Below are 26288 nucleotides of genomic sequence, written 5' to 3' on the forward strand. Positions count from 1 at the left end.
GAGACACAGAATCCAAAGCAGGCTCTGAGCCCAAGTCAGACACTTAAGTGACTGAGCCACCCAGGTGTCCCCGTGCTGCATCCTTTTTATTAAATCAGCCCAGAAGGATTAGTATCTTCTGATATATTGGTTTATGCTTTGGTGTAATTGAAGGAAAAGTGTTAAGACATTGAATAACCTGCCTTTTGACACAAGTCAATAAATAAATATTCTAACATAAAGAGAAGGGAATTAGCTCTCTTTGGGAGTAGGCTGTGTTACAGGAGATACTATGCAGTTACTTGCAATCTTCTTACATCCTTCAAAAGAAGAATTTATGAGAATGAGTTAGGTAGAAGTGAAAGTTGAACCATATAAGGTGCAATTTTTATAATCCTAGGATTATTCGGTATATATGTGAGGTTGAGAAAGTTTATCATATATCTCTGAATAATCACAAATCATAACTGAGAAGTAGACAGAAAGCTAAACTCAAGTCCCTTTCTACATTCAAGACATAGTCTTATAAATGTAAATATTTAGCTTAAATCATTGAATAGCATATGCTTCTTTCCATTTAAAAAAATATTTATTTATTTTTGAGAGAGAGGGACAGTGGGCAGGGGAGGGGCAGAGAGAGAGATTGAGAGAAAATCTCAAGCATGCTCCTCACTGTCAGCACAGAGCCCAAAGTGGAGCTCAATCCACGAACCATGAGATCATGATCTGAGCTGAAGTTGGACGCCTAATCTACTGAGCCGCCCAGGCACCCCTGAATAGCATGTTTACAACAGTATTAGTGAGATATGCTGCCATATTTCCCTCTTCTAAATTTTTATATTTTTACTGAAAAGAAAAAAAAGAAACAAAAATCAAACCTTTTTAGCTCTAAGAAGTTGTAAAAGTAACAAGAGAGTTAGTTACGATTTTTCAGTTCCTTTTTGGCATTAAGAAAATTAGACAGCTTTTCTAGGGGTGCTTGTGTGGCTCAGTAGGTTGAACGTCTTACTTTGGCTCAGGTCAAGGTCACACTTACAGTTTGTGTGTTCAAGCCCTGCATCAGGTTTGTCTTGTCTGTGCTGACAGCTCAGAGCCTGGAGCCTGCTTCAGATTCTGTGTCTCCCTCTCTCTCTGTCCCTTGCCCCACTCACACTCTGTCTCTCTCTGTCTCTCGAAAATAAATAAACATTAAAAAAAGAAAAGAAAATCAGACAGCTTTTCTAAATGCCTTTAAAAAAGAAAAAAACCAACACAGTCATTGATTCACTTCCCTAACAAGCTTTCAGTTTACTGGAAAGATACAGAACAAACATGATGAGCTCAGAAGATTTTAAAATCCTAAGCCTATTTTCTAATTGTACAAGCTATATGTCTTTTATCATTTAAAATGAATGACAAAAAAGCCTATATAAAATAAGGCATAGAAAGGGAAGCTTTTTGTGTTTTGCGTACCAATATCTACCAAATCTAGGAAGACACTGTCAGAAAAATAAGGGAAAATGGATCCAGAATTTCCCACATTTGAAGTGTAATGTACATACCTTGAAAGAAGAAAAAGCTAAAAGAAATGACTTTAATTGTGTAATTTGTATCATAAGGCTTACAATTCTCTTAGTGTCTCATACCACAGACCCTGTTACACCTTAGCAGAAGAGTCCAAACGGTGATATTTACATGTTTTGAGCTAAGAGATCACCAATTTTATACACTGCAAGTAAGCATGGACTTTCAAAAGTCCATGATGCGTATAACTTACATAAGCCAATAATTTAAGACTTTTGTCTCTTCAAAATGTTGCTTAACAGTCAAGCTAATTGTGCATGTTGAAATTGATGATGGGCAAGTGCACGTCATAATTTTAAAATAGCTTTGTGACTTAACTGATCATTTTTGTTTCTTTTTGTGAAATTTTTAGTCTGAAAATTTCTTTCTGTGAAAATTTCAGTCTGACTGAAAACCCAGCACTAGTGCTTATTCTAACCTGCCAGCCCACAGATTTTGGCGTTACGATGAAATATGTTATAAGACCTTGCTTCTGGCTTTATATTTAGCTTATTTTATTTCGTTGGCTTAAGTGACTACATTAGTTGTTAACAATGAAACTTAACTCATATCGGGTGAGGGTGAGCTGGGGACTACATCTGGGACCTGTTACAACCTGATGCTGCATGGGTTTATTTCAACAAGGAAAGGAGACACATTTAAACTCCAGCTCTGATTCAGAAATGATTCTGAATTCAGTTATTCTGTAGCATTGGGACCTTGTCCATGTATCAGTTATTACAAATCTTCCTCCCACATCTTGTCTTCCCAATTGGAAATAAGCAAACTTTGTTTTTATCAGTCTCTAAGTATTTAAATTTGCATATGGCACCCAAAAAGCATTTTGCTTTGCATTTGCAAACTTCGGCTTCATTAAAAAAAATTTTTTTTTTCAAATCATGTGTCTTGTGAAGAATTACATGGAGAACATTTTGTTGTTAATAGTCATTTAAATTATTTACTGGCTTTTTTTCATTTCCCTGGAAAACACTGAGAACGTTCTCACAATGTGTCTGGCTTCTCTTGGAAAATCATGTTGGAATGTGAATCCAAAGCATCAGAATTTGTGAAAGCAGAGTGTTTTCCCAAAAGTGTCAAGCAGCCAAATGGTACCAGTTTCAAGAATGATGCCAGAGTCTTTTTCAGAAAGACGGTTTTTGTTTAAATCCCTGCTTTTTGTCTAGTATCTGTAGTTGGTCTATTTGTCCCAAAGACAAAGGTCCAGAAGCACCTGAAACTTCTTTTACTTCCTTTGGAAAGTCACCTGACATTTTGCTGTAATATTTTAATTTTATTATATTATTTATTTATCTTATTAAATCTCTTGTTGATCAGACATAATTGAGGGAAGATTCATATTTTATAAAATAGTACATATATTTTAGACGAATAATATCTTTTTACTCAATATCTTTTATATTGATGTGTAAACACAAATGTAAGATATCAAAGACTAGGTTTAGGTTGATTATTATTTATCATTTTTCATTCATTCATATATATATTTATTAAGCATATACAAGGTAGTTGCTAGATTTTATGAAGGAGCGTAAAGATGAATCAGACATAAATCTAATTTCATTCCCCTCTATTAAAAAAGGTAATATTAAATAGATAGCTAAATAAGAGAGGGAGGAAGGAGGAAGGGTGGATGTGTGAAGGAGAGAGAGAATAGCAGTGATAAAAACCAATGTGGCAAAATGTTAACAATTGGTGAATTCTGGACAATGAGTATAAAGGAGTTCTTTGCACAATTCTTATAACTTTTCTGTATGTTAGATATTATTTTAAAAGAGAAATTTATTAAGTGTCTATTCTGGAAAAAAAAGTAGATGAAATATCTAAGGGACTGAGGTTTGGGATGTCTAGAGTCCTCCTCAATGATGGGAATTGCATCTCAAATCTTTTTTACCTCCCTACTGTTTCTAAAATCATTCTTTCAACTTGGGAGATGCTCAATAAATGTATAAACAGTGAGTACTTACTTTTTTATTTGAAATCTTAATTTTCAGGCCAAATTTCTTCAGATCAAGCCATTAAACTATTGTAAATGCACATACAATACACAAGAGAAAACATGCTAGAGACAACTTTGAGGCTGGAGCTTAATCTTTCTCATCTTTATACATCCAGTGGAGACCCTGTGTGTAGTAAGTGCTCAATTCCTATTTGTTGGCTGTATGAATGAATAAACACAGACTGAAACACTTTTGCGCCAAAGATCTTCAAATTGATTTCTCTTATTTTGCTTCTCACACCAAGGCTACACTGACCTTCGTGAGGTTGAGTTAGCCCAGAGTGTTCAATCTGACACATAGGATTCTTTACGACAGCCTTTCCAATTAGAACTGCAATGTGCAAACAATATTTAGGAAAAGGTGTACAAGGATTTGTCAACAGGAGAGTAGATTTAAAATCTGGAGAATATTAATGGTCAGCTAATATATTTGGCATGTGGTTAAATAAAATGTTTTATTGTGTCTCTTTAAAATCAAAAGCCCTATATTATGTATATGCTTTTCAAATGACATTTGAATAAAAATGTAAAAGGCATCTAAAGAGATGAAGGGCACTTCTGGAGTTAGAGCTCTCAGGTTTGATAATAACATTTTGAGTAATCTAAATGCATACCTATTATCACTTAAGTGAGCACTGATGCTGCCAATGGATCTTATACAAATATTCAGATTTTTGTTTTCCTCGTCATTCTGAAGGTTATCTCCCTGGTCGCTCTGAAAATCAGGTGACAACCATTTCCCATGATGCTTTAAGGGCTGTCAAACTGTCCATCAAGCTGTCACCTGACCAATCGTTCCCATGGTTCTTTTAGACTTCCAGTATGATAAATTGAAAGGCACTATTATCTGTCTGTTGTGAAGAGGAACTGTTTGGGCTTTGATAAGATATCACTACTCCCAGGTGAGAGGCGGCTGACAGCACATCAAGGCAAAACAACACGTAGAAACACCGAACAGGGGAGCACAGGTTTACAAACATCTGTTGTCATTTATTACTTTTCTTTGGGCTTAAGTTTCTGACTCATCCTTAGATAATTCAAGAACAGATATTTTGCTTTCTAGCTTGCAAGCAACAATTGCTGCTCTTTTCATCTTGGGAGAAAAATCTAGAAATTGAAAACACAACCGCCCACCTTTTTCATGCATGGCACACAAGTGTTCTGCCTTGTAACCGACAAGTTCTGTGATGTCATCATTTGCCTTTTTAGAAACGTATTTGAGAATAAGTATATTTAACTATGATAAATAGTTGGGTGTGGGGGGCCAAATAATAAAATTAATTACCTATGTCTTAGAGGTTATTATCAACTTACCAATAGACAAACAATATGAACTAGCTTAAGTGTTTGCACATATTGGTTAATTTATATTTTAGTATTGATGATGAGGTTAGTAAGTCCAACATTTCATGAGAAATAAAGTTTGTGATTTATTATGACAAGCCTCACTTTTTAATTGTTCTGAATTGTGCTAACATAAACCTCAAAACTTGAATTTATACACAAGAGACATGAATAGAGGAAAAGACATTGCCCTCAATGGATCAATGGTGTAGTCAGGATTGGGATAAAGAAAACTGTTTGTAAAGGTTGCAGGGGGAGGTTGTGAGGTAAAGCCTTTCTGAGGAAATCTTTCTGAGAAGTGGGAATAATTTATTAGAGCTAAAGAAACAGTTTTACATTTAGGATTTAATCTTTGGACTTAAATATTCAAGTAAGTGTCAACAGAAACTTATTAAAAGGTATTAAAAGCTGGATACTTGAATCCTTACTACATGTAAATGTAATTTTATTCTTTTGAAGTTACTCTCTTTTTCGTGATTTGTCTTTTTTCTTTTCCTTCCCTTTGACTTTAATGATACATGATGACAGGTTTCTTATGTGCCCTGTGCCCTTACATACTATCATTATATGAGTACCTGAACATACCCTTTGGAGACCACTCAGGGAAAAACAATCTGTTGTTATTTATTGTGGAATAAAAGTACTGTAGTTGGTTGCTAACATCACCACCTTGTGTACAAATATTTTTTTGCACGCAGTTTCCTAATGTCATTAAGCAGTATTGTAATTTCATTACATAGTAATGTAGCACTTCGATTAGAGACAACATTTAAACTATTTTGTAATTCAAAATCTGAAAAAATAAACTATGGTTTATTTTTAGTCCTTTGTAACTATTTAACCACCTTACACTCTTCTTCACTCATGCAAGAAGCAAAAATGCCCCCAGAGTCCTCAAGGACAGAATTTGTCAAAATGCTCTCTAAAACAATGGCCAAGGAATTCAGAGTAAAAGGAAAAGAAAGAATTAAATTTCCTGAATATTCATAATAATACCAACAGTATGTGCATTCAGTGCCTACAGTCTCTATTGGTGAAACTCCAATTTCAACTTTTTTCCCTAAGCATTCTTAGCTCACCCAGTAGGCTAATATTGGAAATTATTACTTACTTGAAAGTATCACTTTGGTCTCTATCCAAAGACGAGGGGAACCTTTTCATGAGGTTCTGAATATCAAAATTCTTTTTCTAGTGGCTTCTGGTGTGTGAGAATCCCATAGCAAGTTTTACAATTTTCAACAGTCCTTGGAGATCAATGAAGTAAGCTGATTGGACTCCATTACTTTTCCAAAAGGACATACCTTTTGGTCTAATGAAGGAGGTAGTGGCTGGAGAGGAAAAGACCAGAATATTCAATAAATTCTGTGTAGGTCTCAAAGGAGACAAACAAACAATGCTCCTTGTTAGTCTCTCTCTCTCACAACAAGAATTCTGATAGATTTCTAGAAAAAACTATTTCAATTTGGATTTTAGTGTTACTTCTTTCATAATTTCTCATTCTCTCTTTCGGTATCTTTAAGTGATCTTATAATGTATTACCTCACACAGTAGCTAAATAACAGTTGTTATAAATGGTTGAAAGTAGAATCCAGTGTTTCTTTCACTTCTAGAGTTTTCCTACATAGTTTGATTATATGGTAAAAACTTTAAAATGTTCCTAAAGATCCTAGGCAAAATATAACAATCTAAATTTGGTGTGTGTGTGTGTGTGTGTGTGTGTGTGTGTGTGTGTGTGTGTGTCTGTGTGTCTGCCTGTCTGTGAGAAACTTGGGTATTTTTAAATGGAAGTTCAGGGGCGCCTGGGTGGCTCGGTCGGTTAAGCGTCCGATCTCGCGATCCGTGAGTTCAGGATCAGGTCATGATCTCGCATTCCGTGAGTTCGAGCCCCGCGTCGGGCTCTGGGCTGATGGCTCAGAGCCTGGAGCCTGCTTCTGATTCTGTGTCTCCCTCTCTCTCTGACCCTCCCCTGTTCATGCTCTGTCTCTCTCTGTCTCAAAAATAAATAAACTTAAAAAAAAAAATTAAATGGAAGTTCACTTGACAAGCCTAAGAAATCCTGCTACATTAATGGTTTAATTTTCTTCTAATTTTGACTTTAACCGGATTTTCTAACAAGAGACTAAGAAAATCTTGGAAACATAGGTAGCTTTGGCCAGATGAATTCGGGGGTATTTTTACAATGATAATTTTTCTTGTAAATTTAGCAGCAAAGTCACAAAGTAAGGCTAGATTTCAGTACCTCTTACTTGAATTCTAAAACTTCTGGTCAAATCTTTTAGCTCTGGTTTCTGACTAATATTACATGGGAGGGTTATGAAGAGGAGATGGATTGTCTCAAGATTATTTTTCATGATGTTTTCTAAATTGTAATCATATTAACGTTATATTCATTGATAATCTCATTTACAAAGTTCAAAAATGATTTCTTTTGTGTCAACAACTATACTATGAGGTAGGTAGGGAAGGCACCCAGTTTCACAGATGAAACTTCTTCACTGAGTTGTGAATCTCTCTTCACAGAGAGATTGAAGAGTAGAGGCATGACAGGGAAATGCTCACAATCATATAGCTGTTAGTAGCAGACCCAGTGAAGGACTCAAGTTTTCGGATTCTTAGTTCGATGTTATAGTCCACCCTCACACCGCTCTTGTCTTTGGAGACAAGAATAGCACTTCAAAAATACAGCTTTTAGAAGTGAAGGCCATTTTGGTAGATGTTTCCTCGTGTTTGGTAGAGGTTTCTTCCTGTAGAATTCTGTGCTGAACAGTCACCCGGTGCAGTGCTGTCAAACGCGAAGTAGGGTTATTGCTGACTCCTTATGTTTTCAGAATGAAACACAGTCATTACAGTAGGCTGCTTTATTTAGCTTTGACAAGCAGTAAATGGGTACATATTTATATGCATGGTAAGTATGTAGAACTTGTGAGATATCTAATGATTTTAAAAAGCACAAAATAAAGTTGTTAAAAATGTGCTTAAAAGGAATGAAAATCCATAGGCACTTTCTGATTTTACTTAATATTAAACAAATGTTTCAAGCATTGGTGTTTAAAAGAGGCCAACCACTAATGGTCTTTAAAGGGAGAAAATGAACTTGCAAAAGCTTCAGATGTTTGGATGTTTTCCCTTTATGTTGTATCTACTTAGGTCAAGCAGTGTGAATTGAATGAAATCGAACTGAATAAAACTCTAATGTAAAACTGAGATTCATTAAACCCTTCACCTTTTTTGACCAGTTACTTGTATTTGTGAAAAGCTGCAACAGAAATGAAAAATAATGTTTTCCTATTCTAACAAAAGTGATATTTTGAGACTACAAAATAGGATAAAATAGCATGTATATTATTAAAATCTCATTTTAATTTTTTTTAATGTACACAGAATAAACTAATAGTACTTGTGGAAATCATTTAACAATTTCTCACTTTCCCCAAAAGATTCAGTTAATGAAACAGACTTCTGTAGGACGAAATACAGCTAAGTGCTCTCTTTGGCAAATGCTCCAACTTACTTCTATGCTTGAATTGACTACACCTATCACTACCTGGAAAAGAAAGAAGTAAACAGTGGAATGTGATCTAAGCTAACTTTATATCCCAAACTCAAAATCATAACGATAAAGTTCTTTACAATGAGGAACTTTGTGAACTGAAGGAAGGGGCTATAATTTCTTCCCATGCCATCCAGCTCAAGAAATGAAGGGAGAAAATCATTCTCTGTTAGCCTCCTGTGTAAAATTTCTTTTCTTATCATCCCATCTCGTCATATCTTTCTGCAGTTTGAATTACCCTCTTTTCCACAGACTGGTAAGGCAGTGAAAGGATGTTTGTTCTGCTAATTAACTTTATTACCCTGATAACTCCCTGCAGCCTTTTACGAAAACAATTACCGTTACTCCTTTTTTCCCCCACTGGCAAAAAAAAAAAAAAAAAAAAAAAAAAAAAAGGAAAAGAAAAAAAAAAAGACTATTAATTAGAAACGAGGCCCAGGTCCCTGCCATGTTATCCTGCCACGTTCCCAGGCCCTCGAGCAGGATAGCATTACATTGTCAGTAGTAATTTAGCTCTCATCTGTCTCTGCTAATTATTGTCACATTCATCAAATTCATCAACAAAAGTGCTCTCAGAAGGATTGCATATTTGCAGTTAATACAGCATAAACTGGTATTACCCATCACCACATTTGTGATGATGAGAGGGACACAACTTATTCATCCCTAATTAGAGCAAGCTGGGTAATTAATTATGCATTCCGCCTTATTACTTCTGAGTTCCCAGATATTGTTTGTCTAAAAAGGGGGAGAAAGCAGGAGAGAGAAGCCTGAAAATGCAAAAAAAAAAAAAAAGGGTGATGTGTTTTGTCACATGCGCTATGCCATAATTCCCACCTGACAAACTAGCTGAATCAGTGGAAAATTGCGACTTGTCAGCAGCAGAATAAACTGCCGTAATAGCTGATTAATGATCAGCACCTGTGACAGGTGCTGTACGGGACTGTAAACTTGGTTTGATTAACAGTCACTGGACGAATAAATATTAGTGACAGTCAGCGGAGAGCAAGTTTGCTTGTTTTCTTCCCTGTTAACAAATCGCACACATTAAAGTTATTGATATTTCTGTCTGAGACACTCTATTTTTTTGTAGTTATCTGGCAACATTGGCAGTGAGTTATAATAGATTGTTTCTGTTCTGCTATTTTATTTCAGAACCTAAAATTGTATTTTGACAAAATGACCTGTAGGGGTTTAAATTTACCAGGTGTAGAAGAAAAGACTAAAAAGTAACAGGATTCACACTTGCTTTAATTTATGCTCACCTGCTAGTAATCTCTGTGTGTGTACATATACACATACATACATATATTCATTGTATCCATTTACATGTATGTACAATCACTATTAAGGAATGTTCATAGTAAAAAAACCACATACATACTTTTAGGGTATGTGATGTTCACTTATTTAAAAAAATGTTTTTAATTGTCTTTTTTTTCAGAGCTGAATATTTTTCTGAAATACTGGCAGCGTGATTTCCCCCAACCATGTGTCTCCATCCCAAACTGAAAAGACCATCTTCCTGAGGCAGCTATTCAAAACTGCGGCCAGCTTGACTGCTTTTCTTGAATTGATGAGTTACGAACAGATTGGTCAGAAAGCGATACCTGTTTGAGCTGACTGATTATTAACCAAGAGTCAAATTATGTGCCTAGATAAAGTGTGAGTTATGGGAAGAACCCAGGCTCTCTCTCTCTCCTTTAGGTCATAGTAAAGGGAACCATTGACTTCACTGTACTTTTGGATTATGCAGGGAATGGTCAGGGTTGTTTTGGAATCCCAAAGATCTACTTTCAAACTTTGGTCCTACTGAGGTAGCTGTGTGAGTTTGGGTAAGTTATTTAACCTAATTTTTCAGCTTCTCCATGTAAAATGGGAGCATTTCCAGTCTATATAATAGTGTTATTGTGGGGATTAAATGAGATAATGTAGGTAAAGCACCCTAGCACAGTGTCTAGCATGAAAGTGCTCAATAATTAACAATTATTATTAACACAACCGTTTAAAATTTGAATAGTCCAAGTACCTTCAGTTTGTTTCACATAAAAATGTTTTAAGAACAACTAATGATCTTTTTTTCCTTTGCACACTCCAAAATAAACAAAACAAAACTTAATGCTCATTTATCCCTCAGTGAGAACTGAGAAAAAATGAATAGTGTGCCTGGATAGTAGATATCCCAAGGTGCTACTTTGAGTTATTTAGCCGCTTCTCAGAGGCACAAAAGTCAGAATTGATGGGGCGGGGCAGAGGCTAGAAGAGGGTGGCCTATTTCCCTCCAAATCTCTGTAATAATGTCTTCAAAAACTTCTGGGGTGATGGTAGAGACAGATCTGTGTCATGTTTACTTAGAAGAATCTCATATTCTGTAGAACTGAAATGGTAAAGCACCAAGCACAAACAACAAAAATAAAAATAACATCAGAACAAATGCATTTTGGTAATTTAGTATGTATTTATTTTGATATTAGCCATCTAACAGAGAATGAAAGTGACAAAAGAACACAGAGAGACAGTATGATGCAATTATAGTTTTTGAAACAGTGTTGAGAAGTAATAAAACTGTCATATTTCGAGGACATTAGGGAGTATGTACTTATTAAATCCCATTCAATCAATATCTAAAGCCAATTTATTTAGGTTAAAAAAATAAAGGAGGCTTACAGTTTTAGTTGTATGTATACTACTCCCAGGAAAATGTTGGAAGTAGTTTTCACAAAGAGTCAGAATGATTCTTTTTTCTTTTTAAAAATTTTTTAATGTTTATTTACTTTTGAGGGACCAGGAGCAACAGAGAATGAGCAGGGGAGGGGCAGAGGGAGAGGGAGACAAAGAATCCAAAATAGGCTCCAGTCTCTGAGCTGTCAGCGCAGAGTCAGATGTGGGACTCGAACCCACAAACTGTGAGATCATAATCTGAGCTGAAGTCAGACGCTTAACTGACTGAGCCACCCAGGGGCCCCAATTATTTCTTCTTTTAATAGTGTACCTAATTCACTTTTAAATTTTAAAAGGGTGTATTATAAAACTTTCAGAAAAAATAGCAATGTTTAATACTAAAGTGTATCACTCTTGTTTGGTCATCACCAAAAACAGTTTTGTTTTTTTTTTTTCAACCACCACACACTGGAATAATCTGGAAGAAATTTTTTTAAAATAAAGTTATCAAGAGGCACCTGGGTGACTCAGTCAGTTGAGCATCAGACGCTTGATTTCGGCTCAGGTCATGATCCTAGGGTCAAGGGATAGAGCCCTATGCTCAGTGTGGAGCCTGCTTGAGATTCTCTCTTTCCCCTTGCCCTCTGTCCCTCTTCCCCACTTGCACTCTCTCTCTCTCTCTCTCAAATAAAAAAAAATAATAAAATAAATAAATAAATAAATAAATAAATAAATAAATAAATAAATATATCAGGACTCTCCACCAGATTCTCATTGTATGGGTCTTGGGGAACCTGGTGGGCATTGGCATGTTCAAAAATTCCCCAGTTGATTCTGATATATATCCAGGATTTAGAACTGGAGATAAACACACACAATTAAAAACTTATGTAGCAAGATTTAATGCATAAAGTAAAAATTCTTTCAGACTAAAAGAACTAATATTGTGAAGTGGATGTCTAGAAATTGAAGTGTATCACACGTGTGACCTTTAGTGTTATCTGAAGTTACTACTTAAAGAATCATGTTGGAAATACTTTTTAAAAGGTAATCCAATCAGAGAGAAAAAGATCTAAAAATTCAAATGGTAAGAATGATATTCTGAATTCACCAACTCACTTCATATCACTTATTAGAATTGCAGGGTCAATTGCCTTATCTCATTGGGAAAAAAAACAAAAAAACAAAAAACAAAAACAAAAACAAAAAAAAACCATTGAAGGTGGCCAGACCATTTCTGTGGCTGACTGATGAACTAGATGGTGGCAGGGCTGACTGGTGATTGTGACCTGCTTCCAAACAGATATCCTGCTACATAAATGGTGACAGAAAATCAAGAGACCAGAATATTCCTGCCATTTGGCACATATAAACATGGATCAAAAATCAGCTAATAGGCACTCTGTGTGCTTCTGTCTGTACTTTGTTATGTAAGCTTTGGACCATTCTTGTTGCATATGAGTGCATGGTTGTAGGACGGTTCATTGGTTTATCACTTCCTCATTGCTTCTCATGGTCAGATCACCCAGGCAACCACATAAAATAAATTGGAAATGGCCTGTTTGACTAAAACACTGATATTCCAGATTATTAAACAGTTCCATTAGGGAGGTAGCTCATTCTGTGAACTTCTACATCCATGTTCTAGAATTCCTATGTTTCTATAAAGTCTTAATTAAAAATTTTAATTATTAAAGGAGTGAATTATATTTCATCAAGCTTGCTCAAAACAAAAAAAAATAATGCATCTCTGGTAATTTAAAGAGGAAAGTCTTTACTAAATTAAAGTATAAAGTCTTACTTGGCACATGGGACTTTGGGGTGGGTCAACAGGGAATGCCTCACTTCAAAGAACAACTTGATCCTACTGAATTTTTCATAGTCCAGAACAAGGATAGGAAAACAATGGCCAGTGGGAAAATCTGGCCTGCCACCTATTTTTCTAAGGCCTTGCAAGCTAGGAATGCTTTTTACATTTTTAGGTGATTCAAAAACATTTAAAAAATATTTTGTGACATGAAAATTATACGAAATTCAAATTTCATTGTCCATACATAAAAGTTTTTGAAACATAGCCATGTTTACTTATTTTCATATTATCAATGGCTACTTTCTTACGAAAATGGCAGAGTTTAGTACTTGCAATAAAGACTGTACATTTTGCAAAACTAAAATATTTGCTATTTGTCCTTTCTAGAAAAAGTTTGCTTGTCCCTGCTCTAGAGTAGTGCTTCTCAAATTTTAATTTGCATACAAATGTAGGATCTTGTTAAAATATAGATCTGATTCAGTAAGTCTACAGCATCTGAGATGTGATTCTGCATTTCTAATAGGCTACCTGGTGATGCTGATGGTTTGAGAACCATACTTGAGAAGCAAGGCTATAGAACATGACCTTCACTATACAGGCTCACAAGACTGATGTCAGTCTGATCAAGAGCCGATCTTTCAGGGATGAACTCATTAACCTAGTTCACAAGACTGATGCAGAAACCTGGAAATCTAATTTACTAGTCTGTAAGGAGAAATATGATAGGGACTGATCCAGAATCTTCTGTCCCTATAGACATGCTACCTGAGATGCTGAATTAGAACAGAAGTAAAAGAAGGGACAGGAAACAGCAGGAGATGGCTATGTGTTTAGATTATTCAACGATTTCAGACGAGTAGAGATTTGCTAGCTCACTGCTACTGGCACCAGAGTAATGGTTTTATTTTATTTATTTATTTATTTATTTATTTATTTATTTATTTATTTATTTTCAGAGTAATGGTTTTAAAATGTACCTGGGATTTGTTTTAATCAGGTAGGGCAAGACACACAGATACGGAAGTGATGTTATGAAGGAATAAGATCCCTAGAAATAGGAGGCATAGCATGCTATGCAAGGGGGGAGCAGCACACAGGGAGGGATTAGGGTTGGTCAGGAGGCAGAGGCAGCAAGGGAAAAACATGAACAAGGGCCTTTATTATGGTTGTTTAGGGTATGGAAGAGGCAGGATAAGCAGGTTTAGGGTTGGTTTGTTTTAATAATTTCAGCAGGCTCTGGGGTTTAGGGGTATCTCTTGGGTCTGGTACTGAGCCCTGGAGTGATTAGGGCAGGTGGATAGTGGCCCAGAGTCTAAAAGCTAGATAAAGGAGGGATTAAGGGGTATGGGCTTTGATTAGGTTGGTTTGCATATGAAAGTACAGTCTCCTTGAGTTGTTTGCTCTCTAGGAATTAGCTAGCCCTGGGAAGTGTCCCCAAGGCCCAAGACACCAAAATACCAGGAAATACAGAAACTAAAAAAGTATGATCAGTAGCGGGTCCTTGGACCAGGGCACCTTTGTCTAGGATAGTTGTGGGATGGACACTGCCTATATATACCTCTTTGTTTATTTTCTGTTTTTGTAGTTGACCAAACTCTTTTCTAATTGACACATTCTTCTGTCAGATCTGCTCATTCTTTTAGGTTATGGAGAAGTCCTTCCGGTCTGGGCATCCTACAGCCTCTTTTAATTGATTTTGTGTGTTGATGATCAAGTTTGACATGGCTCCAATCTAGCAGATGTTAATTACCTAGTTTAACTTGGACAACGGATTATTTTGCTCACTACCAAGTTGGAAAGGGACCCGATATAGTGCCCAAAATAGACAACACCATATTTTATATAACTTTGACTTAATATGACTATTTATACACTTGTAATGCCCTACCTCAGACTATGGAGCCCTCAGTCTTTTCCAGATTGGTAATGGTAACACTTAACTGCTGTATCTGAGTGGGGGTCATTTTTTATGACTCTATGATCACCTGGAGGATGGAGGTAACATTGTGATCATCTATAAGCTTCTGTACATCCTGCTTTCTGCATAGAGATGCCTACAGGCCAGAGAGAGAAAAGTTGTAGCAGCTGTTCTTTGTGCAATTAACTGCAGCATCTACAGGCTGGTTTTGAGTGATCTTTCTGGGAGTCCTGCCCTTGCCACTCTAGCCAAGGAGAATTAATTGCCTATAATGGTAGTAACTTCATTCTACCTCTCATTTTCATCACACAACAATTCCCTAGTCTTGGTTCACTGTTTATGATTATCTTACAATATTATGCCATGCCATTTTAAAGGATTTCCTTGCAAATTTCATTTTAAACATGTCATAACTCTAAAATTACCAGGAGTAGCACTGATAGAACAAGATCTGTCTCCTCATACTAATTACTGTGTGACCATGGTCAAATTACTTCTTTTTGGCCACCAGTCTCCTCATCAGAAATAGAAAAATTTTGGATTATATGATTTCCACAAACCCCTCCAGCTTTAAAAAAAACTAAGCTCAACTGGAATGTTTCTGTAAAATATGCATAAAAATGGGTTTATTTCTTTATTGCCCCACTCTTGGCATATGCCATATGGTAGTCTGGACCTCTATTTAGCTTTAATTTCTTTTTCCTGGTGTTTTTGTAACTTGTTTAAAAGTCTGTTTCCAATTTTCTTCATCCAAAAAGGAAAAAAGTATAAAATTTTGGGGGCAGTTATCTTATTTGACTTTGTATTCCACAGCTTTTGTATAAATAGTCCATATGATAGATGTTGGCTGAATTACATTAACGTGGGAGTACCCTGAGAGCAAATTACTTTGGGGTAAAGAAATCTTAAAAGCTTGAGAGGCTGTAGCCTTGACAATAAAGCAGGACTTTGACAAACTAGTTGACTGGATGTGTGGCAACTGTTGGCATCATATTGCAGTAACTGCAGTTTATAAAATTATAAAATAGTTTTGTTTCTCTGGAAACACCGAAAGAGTAACTTGACTTTAAATTTCCTAATGGTCCATTTATTTCTGATGATTAAAGTGATTTCTGATAGTTCTATAATTAGATTCTATCTAAATCCTGTAAGGATGAAGGAAATTTTTGCATTGAGATTGGAATTTTCACATTTTTCTTGGATGGTAGGAAGGAAGAAAGTCCATCCAGAATAATGCCACTGCCATACTTATATATGCTTGGTGGGATCAGAAAAAATCTTCAGAAATGTATTTTTCTCCTCTTAATGCATTTCCACTTATGTGCAACGATTTTGATCAGAAAACTAAAATGTAGCAGCGGGTGGGAAGGGGGGAGGCACTGAATATAGAATTGGTGCCAACAGATGCAAAAATGCCATGGAAATCTTTGGCCCAGAAATAATAGCTTACCAAAATACACACACACAGTTGTTGGACTCTTGAACAGATACACAGCCGTCTGTATAGACAACAGTGCTGTTGGCCAAGAGTCCCGGAGACAGGCCAACCTCCCATCCAGATGCCACTGCCAGTGAGGAGCCATTTGGCATCTACTTCTCTGGCTGCCAACCTTCTTTCCCATTCTCTGGCATGAAATTTCACAGGGGCTGCTCAAGGAAATTAAGACTCTGAAGAGTTCTGTATTAATATGCTGTAACAACGCAGTGCCACAGGAGCCCTTTATGCTATTTGAATGTTTTATCCCTTTATTTTTTTTTAAGTGTCAAAGAAACCTGATTTCTATGTATTTGCCTACAGATAAATGCAATTGCTTTGGAAATTAAGAATGATGTATTTTGATTTCTGCATGGAGCCAACCTTCCCTAACCCAGAAATAAATACCTTGAGGATTTTTAAAGCAAAAGCAATTTGAAGCACACAGCAGAAAAAGAAAGAAAGGAAGGAAAGAAGGAATGAAGGAAGAAGGAAACAAAGAAAAGAGGAAAAAGACACAAAATGTACTGATCTTTTGGGAGAGTAAAAGCAATTGCTCACATCTCTTCAGCTCTAGCAAAGTGAACGCTAAAAAATCTACTGGTCAGGAGAATTTAACAAGCATAATTTTTTCCCAGTGAGAATCAAATAGGTATCAATACACTTCCACAATAGTTTGCATGTGACACCAACTTCCCAGGGGAAAAACAATCAGTACAAGCACTGTCTTCTCCCCTTGCAATGTCATCAAATTCCAATTTCTGCTTATGTGAGGTTGTACTTAGCACTAGCACCATTTAATACTTCCCAGCCCTTCCGTGAGAAGATTTACCCACTGCCTGCTTAGCCCCTCCCTCCCATCAGTGGGGCGGGCAGCCAGACAACCTGCTGAAAGAGCTGGCTTTTTTTTTCTGCAGCTACTTAACAAGAGCAAAGTTTTAAGATTCATCTGATCAAAGGGGAGACTTATCAGAGGCATAATCTCTGATGATTTTGATGAATTCAGAAACATGTCATAGTTCAAATCACATATTTTAATTTGCACAACAAATGGTACTTTTAAAGTTCTGTAGTGTCAAAATAAAACATTGAACTTCTATTTCATGCTTCAAGAGGAAAGGATAAGCATAGAGGTCGGCTTCCATGGCTTATCCTGCCTCTGCTAGCTAATTTCGCACAAATGTAACACTTGAACTGGGGAAATATTTTTTTGTGGGTGCTCATATTCTTGCTCCAATTTGTTCACAAAAGTACAATAAGCTCTTGAGATTGGCTTGTTAGAGTTTTAGTCACAGAGTAAGTGACCTTAAACATATAAGAAGCAATGTTTTCCCTGGATACTTTCAATGGGGCTGCCATACTAACTTTACTGGAAGCAACATGAATTGCTCTCAGACCTCTAAGTATCATTGACATTGATAAATCATCGGCAGAGAGACATGAACAAATGAATCAAATGCTCATCATCGCATTCAGGAAAGATAAACATTTTTACAACAAGGAATAATATATCAGGCAGCCTACTTATGTAATGCTGTGTTGCATAAAGATTTCTTGATGAGCCATACAAAACTATACAGGTATAAATTGTGTGACTGATGCATGGAAGAGACAGCTTAATCATAAAAAAGCATGTGGCCAATGTACACTGTAGAAAACATAATATTCCATTCCCCTTTTGACAAAAACAAATCTACACAGTCATTAGAGTCAAGTGTAACTATTTGTTTCCCAACAGTACATTAATATTAATAAAATCTTCCATTTTTCTATTGTGTAAATGTGATGAAATTATTTTTGACTGCATCAAAGTGATGTTTAGAGAAAGTTCTTCAATAATATATAAGATATGTGGTTGTGTAGCAAAGTAATAGCTATATAAACATATGGAAAATGGCAATATTAGTTGTCTGATATTTCCTTAGGATTTACTAATTCACCAACCTAAACGAAGTCTGCTGCATTTACTTCATATCATCTTCTTTTATGATTTCACCTAGCCATAGATTTTAGAAGAAAACCAATTGCTATTTTTCTCCCTACATAATTCTTTACTTTTTGTTTCAAAGAAAGAACATGACTTATTTTTCTTTGGGAACGGTAATCACTGCAAAAAGCATCTGTCCTCTTTGTAAGTTGAGGAAAGAGGTGAAATTAATGGAAAGACAGATATTCTTTTTCCACCGACTGGTAAGAGTAGCAGCAATAGTCAGTGCTCCCTTTTCTCTCTGCCTTTTCTTTATCTGCCTTTGTGTACCAGCTTTCTCTTTATCCTTCCGTAGACCATCTGTGTGCCTACAAACATCTAGAGAGACATCAGCAGATCCCAGTAATGGCTACAACACTGCCTGGCCTTTCATCCCTGAATGAAAACTCCAAACTCTGCCAGGACTGCAAATCGTCTTCCTCACATACACGAGCTACCTGAAAGTCTTACGATACATTTTGTATTCTCAGCGGCAAGTTATAGACCTACAGCAATTATTCGCATATGCATTTTTATGCATTTGTCTGAATGTTTACAACAGCATGTTCAATTATGTTCTACAAACACTAATTTTGAGGAATGCTAACAATTTTAGTACATTTGTTAAGCACCTAGTATGTGCTTTACATGAATTTTCTCATCGAATGCTCACGAGTGGTATTAGCATTATTTCCATTTTATGGATGAGGGAAGTGAGGATTTGAGAGGTGGCATGACGTGGCTAAGCAGTTGAACTGGAATTTGAATCCCACAGTCTGACTCTGGAGATTACACCCTTAAATGGTACAGCAAAACTGTTAGGTAAAAAAGGATGTTGGGGTCAATGAATTTGGAAATACAGAGCTAAACTAAATTGAAAAACTTCTTTCTTGCACAATTTCTCAGCCAGTCATTGAGTCTCTAAGGTGAAATATAACACACAGTATTTCCTAAACTTACCAAACCCCATCGATCACTCAAGTGCTTGGAGCATGAGCGCCTAGTTTCAGATGCCAGTTTTGCCACTGGCTATGTTTGTAACCCTGAGCAAGTGATTTAACTTATTAAGTTACTTAATCACCAAAAGAAGATTGAACTATATTTAGCAAATTGTACCTACCAAGACAGAAGAATGGCCAACATGTCTCTGAGTAAATTTTCAGAAAGACTGGAAATGGGATTTTTCATTAATATTCAGGTTAGTGAATGAGAAATATTTAACTAACCGGAGTGTCTTTTTTTTTTTTTTAGAACAGTTTAATTAACCAGTGTTTGACTTTTTCCTGAGACCTTTCTGATTTAAAGTTTTTCTATCTTTTAAAGTTTTTCAGGTATTTACATTAAAAAGGAGGTAATAATAATTACAATCATGTCCTAAGTAATTAGTGCTTTTTATAATAATAATTTCTTTGGATGTTTGTATTATTTACTCTAGTTACCTTTTCATAATATTAAATATGGGCTTTTTAAGTGTGTGCATATATACATACATATATATATATATATATATACACACACACACACACACATATATATACATATATGTCTATACACATAAAGGAGTAGGGCAGAGTTCACTAAACCTTATTGGTATTTTTTTCACAGTGCCACTAGGCCAAAGGAAATATTTAATAGTTTCATTTATTAAGCAGTAAGGTTCCAAAGAACTTAATAAATATTTATGTTTTAACAACTTCGCAGCCTTTGCAAAAAATACTACACATAAATTAAAAGAAAAATATTTTTATTTTATTCTTTTATACATTTTTATTTATTTTTTTTAAGAGAGAGAGGGAAAGCACAAGTGGGGGAAGAGGGGCAGAGGGAGAAAGAGAGAGAGAATCTTAATCAGGCTCCATGACCAGCATGGAGCCTGTCACGGGGCTTGATATGAAAGACCGTGAGATCATGACCTGAGCCAATATTAAGAGTCAGTGCTCAACTGACTGAGCCATCCAGGCACCCCTATTTTTATTTTATTCTTGAATAATCACAATTACTTCCTAATGGGACATGTGCACCTGTTGGCTGCTATAAAACTCCTCAATCTTTGGAATCAGATTGGTTCCCATCTTTCCTATTTCCTGTTCCACATTGATTTTAGTATGGTACTTGCTTTTTATCAAAGCAAGCACAGAAAACTCTGCTTTGCAAAGATATGAGGTCGCCAAATGGGAAGCAGAACAATCTAATGTTGAAGCTATGGACCACCTAGAGCTGGTAGTTTGCACTGTGTCTGTATTTCCCCCCCAAATAGAAAATATCCTACAGTATTCTCTGTGAGTTCACTAGGGCACTCTGAGATACTGTAGTGCATAGTTTGGGAATTATGGTGTTAGAGTACTATATATGATATCCTATCTTTTAACATAAAAGTATTTAAGTATTTAAAGTGTATTATATATGCATCTGTGTATGTGCGTGAGAGAGAAACCCTGTTATTTAAAAATCAAACTGACTGTAGCCTTTTCCATTTTTGAAGAAAGGTGGCTTAATTCAGATGAGGAGAGCAAAACATCTTTAGGCTATTCTTTTCCCTTTTTAGTGGAGGGAAGAAGGAAGGGTGAGACCCAGTAGAAGAATGAGTCTGTTGATATGCAATGGGACACCAGAACCTAGTTTAAAATAGACTAAAAAGAACTGAACTGCTCTGCATAACAAAGCAAGCAGTGGAGTGAAAGTAAGAGGGGGATACGCAACATGATAGGAAACAAGATCTCCAATCAGTACAAATGGCTGAGCAGATTTTTTAAGAATAGTGAAATCTGATATTCTACTTTGTTATGTTACTGGGTTATGAACCCAAATCATCTCCCCAAAGTTTCAGTGTAGTTTGCTCCATACACATGCCTTATGTGAGTGGGTTTTTGGTGAAAATCAAAGAGGGCTGAGGTTTACCCATGGATCAGCCCAGAAGAGACACTAGGAAGTGGTGATGTATGCGTGACATCGAGAACTCCGTGGGGATAGGCTTTCAATGTCAGAAGTGACCATAACAACCCACTCCCCAGGAATACCCAGAAAGCTTGGGTAGGAGGATGGGAGGCTTGACAAGAGATGTTGAGAGGCTCGCTTAAGGTTTGGTAGATCATGAGACACTGAGCAAGGGCCACAGCCTGGGGATAGAGGGAACACGTCATTAACGTAGAAACTGTTGATCTAGTAGGAAGAGCTGAGATTGGAGACTATCTTTGGTGAGTCAAGAGACTCAGTTCCCATTGGAGGGCCAGCACAAATGTGTCATCTAGATCCATAGGCAGAAGTGGCATAAATCATGACATAAAAAAAACAGAACTGTTCAGGCTAGAAGCAAAGATTTTATACCAGATACTTGACAGAATCAGAGTGATTCCTTCCTTTTACTCAGCCTAATTTTGGTACTGCTAGATAAACAATGATGCAGAAGTTTCACTACTTCAAGAGACCCAGACATGAGGCAAAGAGTTGTTTTACAATAGTTTTTCTCCACTCAAGACATTATAATATCCAAAATCCTTCCAGGATTAAAACAACTCAAAAACTAGGCAGTGAAGGGAACTTCCTCAACATGACAAAGGGCATTAATGAAAGCACCAATGGCCAATATATTCAGTGGTAAAAGACTAAAACTTTTCTCCCTAAAGATATGAACAAGATAAGAATGCCCTGCTATTCAACACTGTATTAGGAAATTCTAACCAGAGAAATTATACAAGAAAAAAGAAACTCAAAGAGGGAAAATAAAATAAAACTATCTCCATTGACAGATGACATGATCCTACGTATAGAAAATCCCAAAAAATATAAAAGAAAACTACTACAGCTAATAAACAAGTTTGACAAAGTTGTAGAATATAAGATCAACTAACAAAATTAGTTGTGTTTATATATGGCAAAAATGAACAATCTGAAAAGAAAATTAAGGAGGCAATTCCATTTACAATAGTACCTAAAAGAATAAAAGACCTAGCAATAAATTTAACCAAGAAGGTAAAAGACTTCTACACTGAAAACTACAAAACATTGCTGGAAGAAATTAAAGATGTAAATAAATGGAAAGACATCTCATGTTCATGGAGAAAAAGCCTTAAAATTGTTAAGATGTCAATACTATTCAAAACTATTTATAGATTCAATGCAATTTGCATAGAAATTCTAACAGCCTTTTTTCCCCCAGAAATGGGAAAGCCAATTCTCAAATTCATATAGAATTGCAAGGGACCCAGAATAGCAAAAACAACCTGGAAAAATAAGAACAAAGTTGGAGGACTCACACAAAATAAGTTTGAACTCTCATATGCTGCTGGTAAGAATGTAAAGTGGTACAGTGGCTATGGAAACCAGTTTAGAGGGTCCTCAAAAAGATAAAGCACATTATACAGCAATTCAGCTCCAAACAGGATTCACATACTTGTATGCACTGCAGCATTATTCACAATAGCCAAATAGTTGAAACAACCCAAGTGTCCATCAACAGATGAAAGGATAAACAAAATATGGTACATACATTCAATGGAATATTATTTGGTCATAAAGAGGAATAAAATTCTGATATATACTACAACATGGATGAACCTTGAACACATTATGATTGGTGAAATAAACTAGACACAAAAGTATAAATATTGTATGATTCCACTTATATGAAATATCTAGAATAGGCAAATTTGTAGAGACAGGAAGTAGAATAGAAGTTACCAAGGACTAGGCGGGAAAGAGGAGAAAATAGGGAGTTAATGCTTAACAGGTAGAGTTTCTATTTAGGGTAATGAAAAAGTTTTGGAAATAGATAGTAGTGATGGTTACACAACATTGTGAATGTAATTAATGCTGATGAATTATATAGTCCATCAACGGGATGAATGGATAAAAAAGATGTGGTGTATATACACAATGGAATACTACTTGGAGATGAAAAAGAATGAAATCTTGCCATTTGCAACAATGTGGATGGAACTGGAGGGTATTATGCTAAGTGAAATAAGTCAGAGAAAGACAGATATATGATTTCACTCATATGTGGAATTTCAGGAACTTAACAGAAGACCACAGAGGAAGGGAAGGAAAAATAAGATACCATCAGAGAGAGAGGCAAACCATAAGAGACTCTTTAAAAAAATTTTTTTTTAATGTTTATTTTTCAGAGACAGAGAGAGAGAGAGATAGAGCATGAGTGGGGGAGAGGCAGAGAGAGAGGGAGACACAGAATCTGAAGCAAGCTCCAGGCTCTGAGCTGTCAGCACAGAGCCTGACATGGGGTTCGAACTCATGAACTGTGAGATCATGATCTGAGCTGAAGTTGAACGCTTAACCAACTAAGCCTGCCAGGCACCTCAAACTAGAAGAGACTCTTTTTTTTTTTTAATTTTTTTTTTTAACATTTATTTATTTTTGAGACAGAGAGAGACAGAGCATGAATGGGGGAGGGTCAGAGAGAGAGGGAGACGCAGAATCTGAAACAGGCTTCAGGCTCTAAGCTGTCAGCACAGAGCCTGACACGGGGCTCGAACTCACGGACCGCGAGATCATGACCCGAGCCGAAGTCGGCTGCTTAACCGACTGAGCCACCCAGGCGCCCCAAGAGACTCTTAAATACAGAGATCAAACTGAGGGTTGACAGGGATGGGGTAAAGGGGTGATGGGCATTGAGGAGGGCACTTGTTGGGATTAGCACTGGGTTTTGTATTTCAGTGATGTATCATGGAAATCTACTCTTGAAGCCAAGACTATACTGTACAACTTGACATTTAAAGAAAAGTTAAAATTGCAAATTTTATGTTATATAGGTCTTACCACAATAAAAAAGGGAAAAAAATTGGGCAGTATTATTTAGGGGAGCTGAGGGAACAGGTAAGTATCAGAAAAATTAATCTGTGTTTTAAGGGTGTTAGAATTCTTAAGATGGGAAAATCTGAATAAATCAGTCAAAAAACTCGTTAGTGTATACAATTCAGACATTGGATAACAGTTTCAGGTCCCTATTTTCTTCTTTTGCCTAAGTCTAAGTATATGTATATTCTCTAAATTGCAAATAAACTGGATATTTGCTTCAAAGACATGTGGAGGCACTCTAGCAATTTTTGATTGACAATAATGACATCCATTGTTTCATTGGAGGAACTAATTGGACAAATCACACTTAGTTCTTTGGTTGTGACATTAAACAGAAAATGGGGAAACTTTTGGACAAATACTTCCCACAAAAAAGTTGCAAGCATTGTCCTTCCCATGAATTCAATAGTTACATTTTTCTTTTTGAGGGATGTGAATATGGAAATTACTATGACTCCTTGAAAATACTAACCATCATCATATATTGTTTTCCTTATTTTTGCCTCAAGAGGCTCTATAAAAGAGTGTTTGATCAAGGATTCCTTAAAACAGATTGTGATGTAGATCTGGTTATCTGGGACCTAGGAGTTGAAATGAAGGACTTTGGGGCCACAAAACAGGATGTAGGTGGTGCCAGGGTGGGCTCTGTAGGAGGGAGCTGGACCAAGTAGGTGAGATCCAGCTACTGGGTGCCAGAGCAGTGGGTCATCTGCTGGGGGAGGTGGGGTGATGAGTATCAATGCCGACATGAATAGTGAGTCAATCTCTTGTTATCTATTGGAAATCCTGCATAAGGAATGAGATAGATTTAAATAAATGAGTAATAAATAATTCATGCTTCCTGCTTGGGGTTGAACATAAAGCTAAACCTACTGGTGGAGGCAAGAAGGCAGCCTGGACTAAAGGAACATGGTATAGGAAGAACCACATTCTTACGCATGTGAAAACATATTGTCAGCATTATGAAGCACTAAACAAACCTTAGGGTTCTGGCTATTCATGGATGTGAAATTTAAGACCTATTCCTCAGTAGAAGGTTCTGGTCATTCTGAGAGCTCTGATGGTGAAGCAACCTCATTTGTCATTATACCACTGAAAAATGACGAGAATTAGGGTCTAAAGAGGAAAAACAAAAGTTCAAATGGTCATGTTTTTAAGCTAGAAAAAAGGAAATCTCTCTGGTTTTAATCACAAATTTTAGACTTTTTAAAAATGGGCTTATCATTTGACGTCTTTGGGAAAAACCTACAAAAATAAAGAACGTGTCTTGTATAGCATACCCCCAAATAGATATGGACCTGTCCTCATAAAGAAGGATATTTGGTGCAAGTGCTTATTTGCTGTAGCAGTCAAGAGCTAATATTGAGAATTTATCATATGCTAGAAGGTGTCCTAGGTACTCCAAGTGTGTCAAGTTATGTAATGCTCACAGTAACTTTGTCTTCACTAGGTACTACCATTTTGCCCAAGGGTCCACAGCAAATCCCAGAGTTTAAATACCAGCAGTCTGGTCCAAAACCCACTCTCCAAACCACTGCATTATTCTCCCTTTCACAACTAAAGAGAAAGGTCTCTCGTGGTGAAGAGAAGTGGTGCCAAATCATTGTCTCCAAAACATGACCCAAAAGACAATGGCCCCTCAACATGTTTCATGGCCAAACAAGGGTTCACTGGTGAAATGCTGAACATTATATTTCTTTCTTCCTTACACCCACTGCAGGCTCTAATAAAGGCTCTAATAAATTTTGTCATTAATACATCTTTTTATCATTTGTTTCACCCAGCACAGGATCTTTACTTGTATAATATCTTATTACTCTTACTCAGAATCAGTACTTTATAAATTGTATGTGGGGAAGTGTTGCATTAAAATATAAAAATGCTGCTCTAATAACTGGTCATGTTACAAAAATAACCATTGCTAATTGTTTCTTTGACTAATGTAAACCTGGAATCTTACTTTTGAGAAATCATATGAAGTTAGCAAGGCAAACTAGATTTGGTGAATGGGCCTTAAAGTTAAAACCTTACGTGTGCCTCAGTCAGAGAAATACTATTCAAATGAAAATTTTCTTTTTCCCAGGTTACAGAGATCTATTTTCTATCTTCTTTGATTTTGTTTTACTTTCCCTATATTATTTTGGTCCTATGCTAGTCTATATTGGCTTTGGCCACTATATTTCAGGACCCCTTTACTGTTTACAGATTATTTTTGG

The sequence above is a fragment of the Panthera pardus genome, unplaced genomic scaffold (assembly GCF_024362965.1).
Source record: "Panthera pardus isolate Hobbes unplaced genomic scaffold, ASM2436296v1 HiC_scaffold_16, whole genome shotgun sequence".
Classification (NCBI taxonomy): domain Eukaryota; kingdom Metazoa; phylum Chordata; class Mammalia; order Carnivora; family Felidae; genus Panthera; species Panthera pardus.